The sequence below is a fragment of the Mustela nivalis genome (genome assembly GCF_964662115.1).
Source record: "Mustela nivalis genome assembly, chromosome: 6".
Taxonomy (NCBI): domain Eukaryota; kingdom Metazoa; phylum Chordata; class Mammalia; order Carnivora; family Mustelidae; genus Mustela; species Mustela nivalis.
The window spans coordinates 83,765,456-83,779,809 of record NC_139025.1 but is presented as its reverse complement, the minus strand read 5'-3'; the positions used below and the strand labels follow the sequence as shown (position 1 = coordinate 83,779,809).

General features: G+C 36.3%; 1 protein-coding gene across 4 annotated transcripts in view; it reads right to left on the bottom strand.

The window, feature by feature from the left end:
• TTBK2 (tau tubulin kinase 2) overlaps positions 1 to 14,354 on the bottom strand; it is a 157,972-nt gene that overhangs the window by 92,940 nt on the left and 50,678 nt on the right. For 2 of the 4 annotated variants that reach the window (XM_082735395.1, XM_082735396.1), the window contains 2 exons: positions 9,514 to 9,596; positions 8,859 to 8,970 (listed from right to left, as the gene is read on the bottom strand). The exons of 1 other annotated variant lie outside the window; for it this stretch is intronic. The gene's annotated coding sequence lies outside the window, so the exon portion shown is untranslated. The remainder of the gene's footprint in view (positions 1 to 8,858; positions 8,971 to 9,513; positions 9,597 to 14,354) is intronic. One more of the 4 variants, XM_082735394.1, reaches the window with a different exon arrangement.

Below are 14,354 nucleotides of genomic sequence, written 5' to 3'. Positions count from 1 at the left end.
CTGTTTATATTCCTAGCTCCTAGCACAGTGGTTCACATTTACCAGGCATCTAAGAAGGAAAGAAGGGAGACTGAAAACAAGCATTCATGAATTATCTAATATCCTGGACTTTCTAGAGCTTGCCCCTTCTTCTCCACTCTACTCCCCCTCTCCCCGCTCCCCAGGGCCAAATGTCCATCTTAGAATGATAGCATGAGCTTGCTTTGTCCTGTGCTTCACTTACCTTTTATAAACATCCTACTGGACTTTGCTGATGATGACTCCTCTAATGAATTACCACCAATTATCTACTGACAAGCTCACCTAGCAGTGTCTCTTCTGGACGCCATCCGTTTGATCACATCTGACAGCACTTCAGGCCAAGAATGTCCCATAATGTCACCGGCCACACACTATTCATAAGATAATCTCCCCCCAAATACTGATTTTATCATGTCATTTATCTATTCAAGAAACCATAAACAATAATGCCTATAGAAATAACATTAAAAGTTAACCTGTACTCCTCCACAAAACTACTAGAACTGGTGAATGAATTCAGTAGTCTAAAGATACAAAATCAGTATAAAGAAATCCATAGCATTTCTATATACTAATATTGAAATAGCAAAAAGAAAAATTAAGAAAACAATCCCATTTACAATTGCATTTACAACTGCAAACACAATTGCATTTACAATTGCATCAAAAATAATAAAACACCTAGGAATAAACTTAGCCAAGGAGATGAAAAACCTGTACTCTAAAAACTATAAAACACTGATGAAAGATATTCAAGATGACATAAACAAATGGAAGACATTCCCTGCTCATGGATTGGGAGAACAAATATTGTTAAAATGTCCAAACTACACAAAGGAATCTACAGATTTAAAGCAATCCCTACTAAAATATCAACAGCAGGGGCACCTGGGTGGCTCAGTAGGTTAAGCCTCTGCCTTCCGCTCAGGTCATGATCTCAGGGTCCTGGGATTGAGCCCCGAATCAGGCTCTCTACTCAGTGGGGAGTCTGCTTCCCCTCCTCTCTCTGCCTGCCTCTCTGCCTACTTGTGATCTCTCTGTGTCAAATAAATAAATAAATATCTTTTAAAAAAATAAAATAAAATACCAACAGCATTTTCCACAGAAGGAGAACAAATAATCCTAAAATTTTTCTGGAACCACAAAAGACACTACAGTTTCCTCAAAAAATCAAAAATAGAACTATCCTATGATCCAGTAATTGCACCACTGGGTATTTACCCAAAGAATATGAAAGCGCTAATTCAAAAAGATGTATGCACCCCAATATTTACTGCAGCATTATTTACCATAGCCATATTATGGCAACAACCCAAGTGGTCATCAATAGATGAATAGAAGAAGAAGAAGTGATGTGATGTGATATGACGTGATGTGATGTGTGTGTGTGTGTGTGATAGATTATCATTCAGCCATAAAAAGGAATAAAATCCTGCCACTTGTAGCAACGTGGATGGATCTAGAGGGTATAATGCTAAGCAAAAGGAGTTAGAGAAAGACAAATACCATATGATTTCACTCGTATGTGGAATTTAAGAAACAAACAAACAAAGAAAAAAAGGACAAACAAAAACCAGCCTCTTAATTATAGAAAACAAACTGGTTACCAGAGAAGAGGTGGACAGGGGGATGGGTGAAAAAGGTGAAGGGGATTAGGAGTACACTTACTGTGATAAACACTGAAAAAGGTATGTAAATATTGAATCATTATATTGTACATCTGACTAAAATAACACTATGTTAATTATAATGGAATTAGACATTTTTTAAAATTTACTTTCTGAAAAAATAAATGAAATGGTGAACCTAGAATTTACGATCATTCTACACTTTCAGAAGAACCCCATTTCCTTCAGTTCTTCAACATACATCATATACTCTGATGAAGTCAGTTTGTTTTTTTATTCTCCTTTGAAAATGTGCTACTTTGTTTTTTGCTCAAGTTATTCCCCTCCACTTCATTTCCTCAAACAAATACAACTCTCGAATCCAAATATCCCTGTAGGAAGTAATATCAACCAATTAAAACTCAGGATTAGATTTACAGCTATCACAAGTTAGTCATCTAGCAGAGCCCTGAAGGGGAAAAAAACAAAGAAGACTATTAAAATATGTTTCCTGGAGATGAGTAAGAGCAATCAAGTCTGGCGCAGCGATGAAAGTAGAGAAAGAAGTCAGCAAGGTAAGCACTGATCACTAACAGTCAAAGATTGTTGACCTCAAGAAAACATAGCATGGAAATATACAATAAGTCAATTTTAACTTCCTGCTTATATGTCTCTTACGTTAAAGAAATCCTTTAAAAGATTAAAGGAATCCTGATGGGATGCCTGGCTGGCTCAGTTGAGTGTCTGCCTTCAGCTCAGGTCATGATCCCAGGGTCTGGGGATGGAGTCCCACATCGGGCCCCTTGCTCAGTGGAGAGCCTGCTTCTCCCTCTGTCTGCCACCCCCCCACACACAAATAAATAAATAAAAACTTTTAAATAAATAAATAAATAAATAAACGAGCCTGAACACACAAACCAAATCTTTACCAGTCTCTCTAAATACCACCACTAAGGCTTTCTCTTTATTTTCTAACTCTTGACTAATCTAACTGAATAGGGAATGTTTGTGGTCTGTCACCAAACTGTGCAAAAAAGAAATAATCAATGATATGCCCACTCAAAAAAGACAGTAAGAAATAGACTTAATTTAGACAGGTAGATAATATCTACAGATATTATAGGCAAGGTAGCATCTTGCTAGTTAAACACAGATTTTAACTGTGATGTTTAAAAGGATTTTTATTCATCTGATGCATGTAGTGATAAACCCTTCCTTACTGTCCAAAATCTTTTTTTAAAGTAATAGATAAACTGTACTCTAAAATTAATGCATATGGAGTACATGGGTATTTCAGTAGGTTAGGAGGCCAACTCTTCATTTTGGCTCAGGTCATGATCTCAGGGTCCTGGGATATGAGCCCCGAGTCAGGCTCTGTGCTCAGTAGGGAGTCTGCTTGAGGATTCTCTCTCCACCCTCTTTTCCTCCCCCAACTTACACTCTCTAAAATAAATAAATCTTTTTTAAAATAAAAATAAAAAATTAGGGCGCCTGGGTGACTCAGTGGGTTAAAGCCTCTGCCTTAGGCTAAGGTCATGATCCCAGGGTCCTGGGATCGAGCCTCACATCGGGCTCTCTGCTCAGCAGGACATCTGCTTCCTCCTCTCTATCTGCCTGCTTGTGATCTCTGTCTGTCAAATAAATAAATAAACAAAATCTTAAAAAAAAAAAACCACATTGAAATACCACCTTACAGCAGTTAGAATGGCCAAAATCAACAAGACAGGAAACAACAGGTGTTGGAGAGGATGTGGAGAAAGGGGAACCCTCTTACACTGTTGGTGGGAACGCAAGTTGGTGCAGCCACTTTGGACAACAGTATGGAGATTCCTTAAGAAATTTAAAACAGAGCCACCCTATGACCCTGCAATAGCACTACTGGGTATTTACCCCAAAGATACAGATGTAGTGAAAAGAAAGGCCACATGCACCCCAATGTTCATAGCAGCAACATCCACAATCGGCAAACTGTGGAAAAAGCCAAGATGCCCTTCAACAGACGAATGGATAAAGAAGACGTAGTCCATATATACAACAGAATATTACTCAGCCATCAGAAAGGATGAACACCCAACTTTTGTATCAACATGGATGGGCCTGAAGGAGATTATGCTGAATAAAAGAAGTCAAACAGAGAAAGTCAATTATCATATGGTTTCATTTACTTGTAAAACATAAGCAATAGTATGGAGGACATTAGAAGGAAAGGAAAAGTGAATTGGGGGAAATCGGAAGGGGACACGAACCGTGAGACACTATGGACTCTGAGAAACAAACTGAGGGTTTTAGAGGGGAGGGCAGTGAGGGATGAGCGATCCTGGTGGCGGGTATTAAGGAGGGCACGTATTGCATGGAGCACTGGGTGTGGTACATAAATAATGAATCCTGGAACACTTAAAAAATAAAATAAAACAAAATAAAGAAAAAAAAAAGTATCCCAAACCCACTCATGGGGATGCTATGGAACTTAAAGAACAAATTTCAGGTTAGTGGGAAAGTAGCAAATATTGGGAATTCTGCAAAGCTGGACTATTATACTGCTAAGGACACAACAAAACCAGTCTTAGCATCCTTACCCATCATTTCTTTTTACTTAACCACTCACACCACCACCAAACAAACAAACCACACCCAATCTAACAATAACAGCTCATGAAACAACTATACCAAGGAACACAGAAAAATATAAGTCCTTTCATCAAAGAATTTACAATCTTTTTGAAAGAAACAAACGTACTATAAGATAATATGACAATACAAGATCAAATGATAGTTTCTATGAACAAAAATAAGCACTGTGAGAAATCAGTAGATTAAGTGGATCAGAATGCTTAGAGCACAGAGCTAGGAACTTATGGATGGTAAAACAAAAAGAACGCTGAGTGGTCTAAACCAAGTTCCCAGGAAAAAAAAATTCAGCCAAGAAGTTTAAAGAACAAAGGCTCCTCTTAGCTCTCACGGGGATACCCTTGGGTTCTAGCAGCTCCCCAGGAGACAAAGGCAAAATGAAGTTTCCAAGCTCTTCAATCTAGATAACCATCACAGGGAATTCTATCTTTTAAACAAAACTATCCAAAAAAAAAAAAAAAAAAAAAAAAACTATCCTATCATAATAGTCAATTTAAAACTATCAGGTTTTTGTGGTTACAATGGAAAAAAAAAAAAGCACAATTTCATCATCCTCTCTATTTAAAAAACGTACTTGTTAATTACAAAAACATATGAACAAATGTATGTAAAAATAGGAGAGTAAAAGTCAAGAATTGGGGAACCATTCCAAGAGACCCGATATCAGCATAGCAAGTGTTCCAGAAAAGAAGGGGTAAAAAATTAAGGGGCTGGAAAACATCAACAAAATAATTCAAGAAAACTTGCTGAGAAAAACTTTCAAATCCCAAGTTTCAATAAAGGACAAAGACAGGCACACTAGATGAAAACATACCCATACTATGGTATATCATCATGAAATTGCAAAACCCTGGGGGAAGAGAGAAAAAATTATATGTTTCCAAAGTAACATGAATCATAACAGAATTATACTTCTCAACCGCTACAGGGAATATGAAAACAAATTTTGGAAGTAAAATTATTTTCAATCCAGAATTCTATATCCAGCCAGTTTTTCATTTAAACATCTGGGTAGTATAAAAACTTTCAGACTTGCAAGAGAGGTCTCAAAGACATACCTCCCAGCACCCTTTACTCTAGAAACTATTTCACTAAAATAAAAATAAACAAAAAAAGAGAAAGGGATTCAACAAGGCATATAATATAAATGAGAATCCCCAAGATGACAGTGAAGGGTGATCCAAGGATGATACTTGTGAACAAAACACCAAGCTGTACTGGAGCTGACTAGGAGGTCCCTACACAGACTTCCCTAAGGAGAGGAAATCTAACAGCTGTGTAAATCAGTAGCTCATTGTTTTTTATTGCCAAATAGTATTCTATTGTATGAATATACCAACCCTGATTTATCCATTCACTCTTTTCTTTTTTTTTTTTTTAAGATTTTATTTATTTATTTGACAAAGAGAGATAACAAGTAGGCAGAGAGGCAGGCAGAAAGAGAGTGGGAGGAAGCAGTCTCCCTGCTGATCAGAGAGCCTGATGTGGGGCTCGATCCCAGGACACTGAGATCATGACCTGAGCCAAAGTCATAGGCTTAACCCACTGAGCCACCCAGGTGCCCCGCCATTCACTCTTTTCTTTGAAGTATACATTTTTGGCAAGTTAGAATAAAGTTGATATAAATATATGAACACAAATTTTCATTTCTCAAGGTTAAATGCCTAGGGGTAGGGTTGCTGGATCATACAGTAAATCCATGTTTGACTTATAAGTATATACTTAACTGTTTTCCAGAGGAACTGAATCACTCTGCATCCCTACCAGCAATATGTGAGGGTTCCAGTTGCTCTACATCCTCCTCAGCACTTGGTACTGACAACAATTTTAAGTCATTCTAATGGATGTACATTAGCAGTTCACCATTTGCACTTAATTTGCATTCCCCTAACGGCTAGTTATGCTAAACATCTTTTCATGAGCTGATGTGTCACTCTATATCCTCTTGCCAAAGCCTATGAAACATTTTTAAGTGGCTTGTTTTCCTACTGTTGAGTTTGCAGAGTTCTTTACATATTCCAAATATAAGTCATATTGCAGGTATATGATTTGCAAATCTTTTCTTCCAACCTATAATCTGCCTTTTAATTCTTTTAACAGTGTCTCTGCAAGCGATGGTTTTAATTTGATGAAATCCAATTCATCAATTTCTTCTTTTATGAATCATGCTTTTGGTGTAATGCGAAAGAACTTCTTATCTACACCCAGGTTATGAAGATTTTCTCCTGTCTTCTTCTAAAAGCCGTACATTTTTATATCTCAAATTTAGATGTGTGGTACATTTAAAGTTCATTTTCATATATTGTGTAGTTTAGGTCAATGTTCATTATATTTGTATGTGGATATCCAATTGTTCCAGCACCACTTATTGAAAATATTTTTCTTTTTCCATTTTGTCACTTTGTAAAAAATTACTGGCCATGGTTGTGTGCGCCTATTTATGCAATCTCTATTCTATCTCATTGCTTTACATGCCTTTCGCTTTGTCAATACCACAGTCTTCATGATGACAGCTTCATCCTGTTTTTAAATCATGTAGCTTGATTTTTTCCAACATTTTTCTTTTTCAGAATTGTTTTGGGAGGCCTGGGTGGCTCCATCCTTTAAGCATCTGGGGTCATGATCCCAGGATCCTGCGACTGAGCCTCACATTGGACTCCCTGCTCAGCAGAGAGTCCACTTCTTTTCTCTCTGCCCCTCTCCCTTACCCTCTCCCTCTCTCTCAAATAAATAAAATCTTTTTTTAAAAAAATGGTTTTGGCTATTCTAGGCCCTTTACCTTTGTAAAGAAATTTTAGAATCAGTTTATAACCAGAAATGGTGCTGTTGGGATTGTTTTTATTAGTACTGCATTAAATCTACAGATCGATTTGGGGAAAATCAACATCTTTACTATTGTGATTCTTCAAAATCATAAATGCATTTTTCTCCATTTTCTCCATTTACTTAAATATCCTTTGATTTTTTTTTTTTAAATCAGGGTTCTATAATTCTCAGCATAGAGATCTTATATATATTTTGTTGAATTTATACCTAAGAGTTTCACTTTGGGGAAGCTACTATAAATATCTTTAATTCAGTTCTCAATTGTTGTATCACTAGTATATAGAAATATGATTTTTTTTTGTGAGCTGACCATGAAGCACTTGCTAAACTCATTTACTCTAGGAATTTCTTTGTGGATTGCTTGGGATTTTCTACATAGATGATTATGCCATCTGCAAATAGGGGCAATTTTATTTCTTCCTTTTTAATCTTTGTGCCATAATTTCTTTAAGTATTTTTGATGGATCACATTCATTCTCTTCTCATTTTGGGTCTCCGATGACACAAATGTAAGACCTTATCATAGTTTCATAGGTCCCTAAAGCTGTACATTTCTTTATTTTTAACCTTTTCCCTGTTATTCAAATTGGATCACTTCTGTTGACCCATTTTTAAGTGCAGACTCTTTCACTGTCATGTCTACTCTGCTATTGAGCCCTTTTAATGAGTTTTAATTTCCATCATTGTATTTCTTAGTTCTAAAATCTCCATTTATTTCTTCATATCTTCTATTTGCTGAGACTTTCTATCTTCCCATTCAATCCTTGAACATGGTCATAAGAGCTGATTTTAAAACTACTTTTCAGATAATTTTAACATATGTGTGATCTTGGCATCACCATCTGTTCACGGTCTTTTCCCATGTAAGTTCAATTTTTCTGGTTCTTTTTAAGCTGAGTAATTCTAGATTGTATTCTGGACATTTGCATATTATGTTATGATACTCTGGATCTTATTTAAGCCCCACTGAGAATGCTGGTGTGCTTGTTTTAGCCAGTAATTGATTTGACCCGTTGGGTTCACATTTCAAGTTCTGACCAGCCTTCTGTGGGTTGTATTTCCAATTACAATTCAGTCTGCAAACCCTCTGCAGTCATACATACAGTTTCATAACTGTACCATGCAGTGTCCAGTTTGGGAGTTAGGGGTGGTCTATCCCATAATTCAGTCTTTGACATTTCTGTATGCTGATTAGGAATCAATCAGACTCATACATGTCAGCTTGGGAGTCAGCTCATGAGTTCATCACAAACTTGAAGTAGTCAGTTTTCTAAGCTCCTCATTCTCTTGCAATCTTTTAGCTCCCTGGAGCTCTCCTTTTCCACCTTCCCAGCAGAAAGCTGGAACTTCATTAACCCCACTCTGCCATGTACTTCCCATTACTGTGCCCACATCAGGGCTAAGCAAAAGAAGAGCAGAGGGAGAAGAAAACAATGGGATTTGCTGCACTCTCTTGATACCAAAGCTCCTCCAATCTGGGAGGAAGTCTCCCCTCCCTCTGAGACTTAGGCTCCTGCCTGCCCCCATTGAGGCCACTGCAGCTTCTGCCAAGGACTGCTTGAGGCCTGGGGTGCAAGAAAATGAAGAAAAGGAAAAAAAGAAGAAGAAGAAGAAAGAGAAGGATGTGGGAAAGAGATCCCTTCCGCTCCTTGAGTCAGAACCAGAGGGCTTCTCCTGGTGCTTTTTCTGTCCGTATTAATAATGCTCACTTCCAAGTTTCAGGATACATTAAGTTCAGGCTGGGGCATACCGGAATAAAAAAAATGGTAAACTCACCGCCGGTTCAGTGGTACTTTGAATTCTGGTCTTCTTCCCCAATCTGCCTCCTACTATTTATTTTTCAGAGTCCTCAAATAGCCACTCCAAGCATTCTGTCCAGGTTTTATAGCTGCATTCAGTGGGAGAGACAGGGTGAAGTGTGCTTACTCCATCTTATCTGGAACCAGAACCTGGACTACTGTTTTTCATAACACACTTTGTCCAACTGATTATTGAAACTATTTATAGAACTTTGATTACAAGAAGTTAAAAAGTAAAGATAAGCAAATCCTGTATTAACCTTACTGTGGAAAAGGGAACAAGGAAGCCAGTAGGATCACATTTTTTTAAGCAGGTATTCTTTTGGGTATTATATGCTTAGGAAAAGGAAGTTTTTAACTGTATTTGTTTTATTTCTTTAAATCCTATTTTAACTGTGGACTTTTATAAATACTAGCACTGTTACAAATTTTTTAAAAGAAGAAGAAAAAGTAGTATGAGACAGAGGAAGCAAAATTCAGATGAGAGGCCATAAACTGTTTAAGAAACCGAAAAAAGTTCAGGATGACCAACAACCCAAGTGTAAGCCAACAGTTTCTGGTAAAGAGGCTAGAGAAGCAGGCAGGAATCAGTTCAAGATCTTGCATGCCAGGTTAAGGTGGCTGGACTTTACCTGAGAAAACGAAGGCCTTTAAGTGTTTTAGCAAATGTTGGGAGTGACATGATCCAATCAGTATGTTTGAACAATCGCTCCTGCTATAGAACATAAAGATATGTAAAATATGAGTCTTACTGTCTGAATGTTAGGGGGTCACATCAAGTTGCAGAAAAATACATATATATTATGGTTGCACATATTGTTGGATATGGGTGAGACGGTTGTTTCACATAGACACGCATGCACACAGTCATTATATATCATATGTAATCATATGATTTTATACATGATTCTGATTCCATATGATTTATATATATAGGATATATATCACATGATTATTTATGTGTGTGTAAAAATAGATGACAAAATATGTATTGAATGTTTCTGGAAAAAAACACAAGAAACCAGTAACAGTGGTTAGTTTAGGAGGAAGTTGGGGGCTAAGAGAAAGCAAACTTACTTTTCACTTTATTCTTCTCATTTTTAAACCTTTTACTGTGAATATTTACACATAAACTAGATACACTAGAACAAGTATGAATAAGCCTAGCATTCAGTAATCCATCTTCCAGCGTAGAGTTAGCACTCAAGCACTACTACAGATTTCCCTACAAATATTACTCACCATTTATAAAGTTCACAACACAGAACAGCTTTTTTATTACATTACATTATACTCATTTCACTAATTTACTATGTATTTTCAGGCACCGAGAAATTTAAATAGAAGATAGAAGAGTAAGAACTGATTTTGAAGATATCATTATACTATGTTTTTTCACTATGAAATTATATTACATTTTTACTATAAAAGAAATGTTTGTGTTACTCTTTTCAATTTCTTAAGCACCGAAGGACATAAAGGAAAACATTAAAAGATTTTTTCTTCTTTCCTAGTCTCCCTAATGCCAATTCCTAAACATAACTATCCTTACTGGCTTCTTGAGCTCTGTATGATTCCAGACTTTTGCTGTGCTTATAAAGCACATATAAATATATGTGTATATGTGTATATAAAGTCACACACATATATATTATACTCTCTTTGAAGGAAATGGACCTCTGCTCCTTAAGATAACCTAGACATATTCAATTTCCTAAACATCATTTTCCTAAATCCAGAGTAATCAATTGACAAATCCCCAAGCTGGCAGATAATGTGAAATCTTCCAAGTAGAGAATGTTAAAATAAACACACTGAACAGATGAAGTTCTCAGAGATCTCCTAACACATCTTTGATGAAACAGATGAACTTTAACCAGGGCAAGCAAAAAATTACTTTAGGGAAAAAAAAGTGTACAAGTTGAAATAAACAAAAGGACAGATGATAGGTATATAAAAGGCTAAAGAAAGACTACAGAGCACAAGTGGAGGACTGGGGCAGAAAGTGTCATTAGTACAGAAGAACAACTGCATGGACTCCTAGGTGGCTCAGTCAGTTAACTGTCTACCTTCAGTTCAGGTCATGATCCCAGTGGGATTGAGCTCCCTGCTCAATGCAGAGCCTGCTTCTCCCTCTCCCCCTCGCCCTGTTTATGCTCTCTCTGTCAAAGAAATAAAATCTTACTAAAAAAAAAAAAAAAAAAAGACTACAACTCTTCTGCCTTTCTGCTTGAAGCTCTAGCTACTGCTGCAAAGTACAACTACTCCCTCTCCCCAGTCATAAGAATGAGAGACGTATGTCGTTTTGGATTAGACTACTGGTCTATCCACAGACTACTGTCTATGAAAGTTCCTCCAAAATGCTTGCCCTCATCAAGGTTCATCTGTCCCATCAAAGGGTGTAGAAGATCTCTGATAATTCCTTTCGTGGGAGAGCATAGCAGTTGAACTCTGGGACTAAAAGGTTAGGAATAGACCTTTACCCCTTATTATATTCTTTACTACTTTGTGCTATCGTTTTGCCACTGAGCTTGATACAAATATCAAGTTTAAGTGTATGTAATTCTTTAAGTGGCTTGCAATTTAAAAGAGAACACAAGTCTATTTTAAAAAATAAACAATTCAAACACATTGAAAAGGGCACACAAGGATAAAACAGACAAAATCTAGTAATTAAAACCTATTTAGAGAAATGTGTTCGTCCAATAGCAATTAATACCCTCGTGCCCACACTGTGGTTTCAATTATTTCTCAATGAAAGGAAACAGGGCTTCTTGGAGAAAGAGAGTTCCTGATTCCAACAACAGCACAGGGAAAATTCAAGGAAAGTCTGAAATATGGACTGTGCCAGAAAAGAAAGATGGTATCAAAGAACTCTGGAGTTAGAAGGACACAGCAGTCCATTTGAAAGGGCTTCCACTAGCCAAAGACATGAAAATTTGAGCATCAAAATAACAATCACCATAATGAGTTGAAATAAAATACATAAAATGTTGAAAACAAAAACAAAAACAAATTCATTGGTCATATGGCACAAAACTCATTTTTCTGAGAATTGGTAAATAAGAGGGAAGAAAAATCAAGCCTTTATCCTGCCTTTCTTGTAGTGACTATACTTCAGGGGAAACAAACAGCTGATGAAATAAAGTTCTACTTGGTAGAATAATTCCAGTTCAGAAATTTGATTCAGAAAAAGAATCATAAAAATCACAATTTTGCCAACCATATGGAAACAATAGATCTAGACCATGTACTCTTGCCAAAAATAAGAGCAGTAACAACAACCAAGGCTCTGCATCTACTACCAGTTCACAGGAAAAACAGAGGCTCGAGAAACATGTTAAAAGATACCCCAAGTGTGCAATTAGACAAATCCAGAATTTGGACTCTTTCTATCAAACTAAGAACTTCATTTCTTCAACAAATAAACGGCAACGCCAAAAAAAAAAAAAAAAAAGGTTGGGGGGAGAGGGACTGGGAGGATGACAAAGGAACCGTGGAACTCTCAAAGACTAAGAGACTTAAGAGATATGTCAACCAAATGCAGTGTATGTGAATCTTGATTTGAACAAGTCAACAAAAGGATACTGCTTTCAATCAATCTAATATATATTGAGGGCATTGTGCTAAACAGCTGACTTTTACCACTTCATTCTCATAACCAACCTATAATTTGTGTGTTGTTAATGTTCCCATATTACCCTTGGGAATTTGAGCTAAGTAGGTTCACATGGGCAGAAGGTGGTGGAGATGGTCCTCAGTTGTCACTTTTTTTTTTATCAACCACAAGTTATGTTTCTCTATATATTGTATTTCTGCTACTTCCCACTGGACAATGCTACAGTCAATAGCCAAACCATGCCCCCCACAAGTCCTCCTCACTCAACAGTTACTTCCCTCCCCTACCATCTATGCTGACAAGGTCTCAACATGCCTCAAAGACAGAACAATAGGATATTTTTAAGACAATGGGAGAAATTAAACACTGGCTAGATTTTAGATAATACTGAGAAATAATTTTGTTAGGTGTTTAAAACTACTGTGCTTATGTTATTTTAAAAAAAACTATACTATAAAGTTATAGTTTATAGGACTAAACTTTAAAAAAGTTTAAACAACTTTACTTTAAAGTTGTTTAAACTTTAAAAAACTTACTATAAATTATAGACTTTAGTTAATAATAATGTATCAATATTGGCTTCACCAATTATAACAAACATATCCCACTAATACAGTATTTAGTAACAGGGGAAACTATAGGTGCGGAGGGGTACTATGGAAACTCTGTATTTTCTGTTCAATTTTTCTGTAAACCTAAAACAGTTCTACAAAAGTAAAGTGTATTAGTTTAAAAAAAAAAAAAAAGCAAAACTGTGAACATGGGCTTCCTCTCCAATGAATTCTCTAACCCGTTATTAAAACTGGCCACCTGAGGGGTTTCCACAGGCTTATTATTTCACTTTTCCAGTTATATAGATATCCCAAATGTTCCTAATGTTTAAAATAAACTACTTCTAATATATCCTCACAGCATCCCCTTTTTTTTTTTCTTTTTTGAAGGATAAGTGGCTAAGCCTTTCTAGGCTCCCACAGATGAAATTAAATGGTTTTTACAAAATCGCTGATCATCAATAAAGCACTCATTCACACGCAAAGTAATATCTGTCAAAGTTTGATGTATCTCCAAATACCCCTCACTCCAACCCTATAGACTCCCTAACTGGCTGGTAATTCATAACTCTATGAAATAAATAATATTTTCACTAAAAAAAAGGAGCCCTTATCTATTAAGTAGAGATACATACTGAAGTATTTATACATGATACAATGTCTACCATTTCTTTTGTAAATTCATTCGTATCTGTTACAACCTTTTAAAGCAGAATATGACTTGAGCACTACATTTCCACTCATAAAACTTGCTGTTCTGAACAGCTTCACAACACAGCTAAGTGGGCTTTTAATTGCTACTCTAAACAATGCTCTTCAGAAAACAAACCCTATTATATTAAACTCCCATCAAGTTGGTTCGCTTTAACATACTAGTTTCTAGAGGCCTGGTGCACACAGTTGGTAACTACAGGGGATATAAGATTTTAAAAGTAGATCCTAGAAGGTGAAGTTGTTTTAACCAATATTTTTCTTTTAAACATCAAAGTGTAGCTCAGTCACTTTAGTGACAAAAAAATTTGGGCTCACTAGGGAATCCACTTAATAGCTAAACACTTTAGCCCACACAGTTAATATTAGGTTAATATTAGGTTATGTACACCTTACAACAAATGTTACCTTGTCCTGTTAAATAAGCTCACATGAAACCAGAAAGGAAAAACTGGCTGGGCTTTATTTCCTAAGTATCAGCATATCATAAGAGAAAGAAACCTTATGTTCCCCTTAAGCAATTACTGTTATGTCATGCAGATTTTTAAAATGTTAACAAAAATAAAGAAAAATATATCATCAGAGGGAATGA